General features: G+C 33.6%; 1 long non-coding RNA gene across 1 annotated transcript; it reads right to left on the reverse strand.

The window, feature by feature from the left end:
• Positions 1-1,018: 1,018 nt before the first annotated feature.
• Positions 1,019-2,568, reverse strand: LOC142132580 (uncharacterized). The gene is made up of 4 exons (XR_012686582.1): positions 2,239-2,568; positions 1,468-1,689; positions 1,241-1,308; positions 1,019-1,081 (listed from the first exon to the last, which is right to left on the reverse strand). It is a non-coding gene; the product is annotated as an uncharacterized LOC142132580 (long non-coding RNA).
• Positions 2,569-5,282: the final 2,714 nt, after the last annotated feature.

Consider the following 5,282-nt stretch of genomic DNA (forward strand, 5'->3'; position numbering starts at 1 on the left):
ATATATATATATATATATATATATATATATATATATGTGTGTGTGTGTATATAGATACATAGATATATGTGTATATGAATGCCTATATGTATGTATTTTACAAAAAAAAAAATTTTTTTTTTTAGTTGAAAATACACGTAATCCTTCAATTACTGGAAGAATATTTAACAATGGTAAGTGTAATATTTGTGTTAAAATTAATCTAATTATGTTACATTTTATATTAGGTATTTTATATATTTTTTTTCTGTTTAAATCCCTTAGACAAAAGATTTTATAATCATCTAATGGTCTATGCTACAAATCATGAAGTTATCCCAAAGAAGAACTAACGACAAGAATTTAGTTTTACCTATAATTAACCACGGTATGTTATTGATATATAAATGTATATTAAATTGTTTTTATATGTTAATGTTTTTAACAATTGTAACATTCATTGTAAAAAAAAAATCAATGTTAAATGTTATTGATAACAGTGCAAAAAAAAAAAAAAGTTCCAGAAATATTATCAGTGATTTTTTAAAAGATAATACTTAATCCTAATGAAAATTAAAATAGAGGATTGATTGTTAATGATGCTAATGTTGCAATTTTTATTCAACTATTATGTTTTTAAAAAAATAAATAAAAATTAAACACTTTTTTAAATAATTCACAGCCAACTGAATAGGATAGAAGAACTACTCTGAAAAATACAAGAAATTGGAGAAAAGCAAAGACCACAGAAAAATTAAATTGTGATATATAAATTTTATTGCACAAAGAAAATATGTAAATTATTAAAAGATGTTATAGTTTTGTTTGAAACATGTGTCTTTCATTATTATAATCTAGAAAGATTGTTATACAATATAATAGAAAAATAAATATTTGTTCAACACATCAATTTGGTTAGAAAAAATTTATTAATACATTTTAAAGAGTGATTAACTTTTTTGGATACAAAGAAACAATCATTTCTCTTATAATTTAGGTTTTTGGTGGTAATTAAATAGTATACATTATATTTAACAAAAAACAAACAATAGAAGTGGGCCAATATTCCATGGACTATTCAAAATCCAGTCGCTGGTTCCGTCTGCAATCCACAGTGAAATGGGTGTGACAGGTACATTTTAGAGAAAGGAAAAGAGAAAAAAGGTAATTTCAGTGTGATTATGTGTCAGTAGTGATACTTTATATAAGGTTACATCACACAGAACATAGCATAGTGCAGTTTACATATGATGACACCCACCTGTCCAAGAAGCTGGCTCTTGAAAAGCTTCATGGCCTTGGTCTTTAAAATCCAGTCGCTGGTTCCGTCTGCAATCCACAGTGAAATGGATGTGACAGGTACATTTTGGAGAAAGGAAAAGAGAAAAAAGGTAATTTCAGTGTGATTATGTGTCAGTAGTGATACTTTACATAAGGTTACATCACACAGAACATAGCATAGTGCAGTTTACATATGATGACACCCACCTGTCCAAGAAGCTGGCTCTTGAAAAGCTTCATGGCCTTGGTCTTTAAAATCCAGTCACTGGATCCTTTTATCTTAACTAACTGTTATTAACATTAAACATATTTTCAAATAAAAACATATATATATATATATATATATATATATATATATATATATAAATCCTTTAATCGAACGCCGAACGATGATTGTTTGAGATATCTCCCACTAATTAATTTGAAGTCCTGAAAAAAAAACAAAAAAAAAAGATAAACTATTAGTTATTAATTAATTTATATTTATATTTATAAAAAAAAATTATGACGTAATAAAATTTACACTTACATGAAAAAAATCCAAAATTAAACGCTGGCGCTCACGAGTTCCTGTTTCCCGACCAAATGCTGTGGCTGAAGAAAGGTCTTGATCCTGTAAAACAGCAGGATCTATCTCTACCTCCAAATTATTTGCCAAACAGATATTGTGCAGAATGCTGCAAGCAATAACAATAAGGCAAACTTTTGATGGTGAGTACAGAAGCGCACCGCCGGACCTGTCCAAACAGCGGAACCGGCTCTTAAGTAGCCCAAAGGTACGCTCAATTACACCTTTGGTGGCTATATGTGCCGCTTGGTACCTTTTTTCAGCATCAGAAATTGGATTGGACACTGTAGTCAGCAACCAGGGCTGGCTCCCATATACTGCATCACCTATTAAAAAAAATTTTTTATTTTATTAGTGCTCTTCTCATTTTAGAAATAATTATTAATAGCGATTACCTAGATATAAATTACCCAGGAGCCATCCATGAGGAAAATCTCCCTCCTCAAACCACTTGAACACTCCTGAATTCTGCAAAATAAAAGAATCATGAGAGGAACCAGGGACACCAACACAAACATTTAGGATTTTTTTTCTGGCATCACACACCATCTGCACATTCATGGAATGGAAGTGCTTTCGGTTTTGAAAGCTCTCTTCCATTCTGTCCGGAGGTGTGAGTGCCACATGGGTGCAATCTATTGCACCCAGGACATTTGGCATATGTGCCACACTATAAAAATTGGATTTGACCTCCTGCCATTCTAATTCAGACTGGGAATTTAATAAATTCCCTAGTATGTTTTTTCATGGCTTTAAGGACCTGGAACAAACTCCGTAAAAATGTGGGTTGGGAGAAACCCGCAATTACAGACAATGTCGGTTGAAAGGTTCCCGACGCTAAAAAATGCAATGCCCCAAGCAGCTTTGCCAATCCAGGCACAGCATGGTTTGTGGGGACTGTTGGTTCCAGGTCCTCTTTAAGGAGGTCATATAAAGAATAAATTGCAACTGAGGATAGGCGATATAATCTTATCACCTCATCCTTAGGGACCCCATCAAGTAACCGACGTGTGCGGTACAGACGGGGCCGTGGGACCCGACGCCTTGCATCAAGTAATGGAGCCACAGCATTCTCTCCCTCACTTGCAGCCACATGCACATCTACATTCTCCTCTATTTCCAAAGTATTTCTTTCCTCTCCCCCAACAAGCAAACCAGCATGTGCACATTCATCAATACATGCTGCATACATAAACTGCCAAACGTTTGTTGAAAATGGCTCCATTACTAATGCCTTTGTAAATTTCTTATAAAAAATTTTTTTTAAAAAAATGTAGGTATTAATTAATTAATTAATTATTATTATTATTAATTAACTACCTAGCAGTATAAATACTATTATTATTATTATTAAACTATTAACAGTTTTATAGAAATATAAATCATTAACTATAAATAATGCTAGATATTAAACTATTAACAATTTTATAGAAATAAAAATCCTTAACTGCTAGATATAAATTTTTAGATAAAAATATAGATATACAAAACCAAACAGTTGTCTCAGTCTCAGCTCTAATGTTTTCTCTCAGGTCAGTTGAATGAGAAATGAAATTAATGTTTTTAATTTTAATCCAGTGGACTATACCATTTGCTTTTTTCTAAAGGGGGTGTATTTAAATATCATTTTACAAACTTTTTTATTTTCATGGGATTAAAGTTATTTTTAATACACAATTATCAAGTTAGAGAAGTTTAATGAGTATAATATTATCAAAAAAGACCCATATTAAAATAAGTTTGGACATTAAAGGAATCATTAACGCTTTCAAAAGACCTTCAATGGTGCGATCGAAAAAATGACTAAGCGCGATTTTGTTGGACATGCGTTAAAGCGAAAATTTACAATTGAATAACCTGCCTGCACTTGTTCTATGGGCTTGGTAAGATTTTGCGTAACATGTTTATTTCCGACTTAAACGCGTAAAATAAGGGGAATTGAATTGTGTGCACTCTATGCTAACATGAAAACGTGCTAAATAGTATCGGAATCGCGAAATCAAGGCTAATTGAATACGCCCCTATGTGTCTTAAGTTCATTCTTGATATTCCTTTGGTGTTCTGCAATTATTGTGGAAAGTTTTCTAATAGTCCTCCCTACGTATTGTTTTCCACATGGACACACCAGAAGGTATACAACCCCTGCTGTGTCGCAGGACAGTTTCTCCTTGATGTGGAACTCTTCCCCAGTACTGGTTGAGATGTAGGAAGTGATCGGTTTCGTGCTCTTAAATTTGCTATTCTTGCACACTGAACATCTGTGACAATAATAAAAGCCTTTTTTAGTCTCATTAAGCCAGGTCCCTCCTTTCTTTTCTGGGGCAATAGTACTGCTGACGAGTTTGGTCTTGAGATTGTCAGATTTCCTATAGACAAAGTCTCAATCTGGTGTATTGGCCCTTAGGGGTGTTTTTTTGGCCAGTTTGGATGATGGCTACTGGAGGTGTGGATATAGGAATTGCAGTCTACCTGCTTGAAAAAATTCTTGGTGGCAATCTGACCCTCTTCAATGTAAATTTCTAGATCTAAAAATTTGACTTTAGTATCGCTGACCTGGTGGGTAAAAGACATATTTAACTTATTGTTATTGATGTATTGTAGGAAGGCTTCTAATGTAGTATGATCTCCCTTCCAAATATAGAAAATATCATCTATATACCTGAGCCAAAGGTGGATATTTTCACGGAAGGGGTTGTTGTTATAGATGTGAGATTCCTCCCAGTGGGCTACAAACAGTGCTGTGAATCCATCTAGGGAATATTTTATGTGCTTTGACACATTAAGAGTGTTGAATCTGATATATGCCAGTTTTTTGTTATACCTAATACTGGCTATTGTTTTATTAATATGTGTAATGGTATATTTATATCATCCTTAAATACATATTATTTTATATAATAAATGAATTTGTAATTAATCCAACTAGTGGATTACAGTTTTTTGCGCTCTCAATTTTCTTTTTGTCTATGTTTATATCCTCAATCAGGTCCCAGAGCCTGTAAGGAGAGCTGCAACTGGCCATAGTTCTGTTTATTTTAGGTATCTAATAGGTTCTCAGAGCGCCCTCTTTATATATCTAACTTTTTGTTGTGGCTACAAACAGGTTTGCGTAACTTGGCGCGAACTTCGCGCCCATAGCAGTCCTGTGAACCTGTCTGTAGTAGTTCCCACTGGTCCAAAAATAGTTGTGATGAAGTACAAAGGATATGCTATCGATCAGGAATTCTATTTGATCTGGGGGGAGGTCTGACAATTTCTCCAGAGCTGACCTGGTATGGGCACAGCCTGCCTCATAATCTATAATAGTGTAGAGAGAAACTACATCACATGTAAGGAGGAGGAAATCCTTTTCCCATTGTGTGTGTTTTAGGACCTCTAGTAGATGGCCAGTGTCCCTCAGATAGCTCTGTTGTTGGGTAACCAATGGTTGGAGGTAAAAGTCTATGTAACTGGA

This window comes from Mixophyes fleayi, unplaced genomic scaffold, assembly GCF_038048845.1.
Source record: "Mixophyes fleayi isolate aMixFle1 unplaced genomic scaffold, aMixFle1.hap1 Scaffold_3607, whole genome shotgun sequence".
In the NCBI taxonomy this organism is placed as follows: domain Eukaryota; kingdom Metazoa; phylum Chordata; class Amphibia; order Anura; family Limnodynastidae; genus Mixophyes; species Mixophyes fleayi.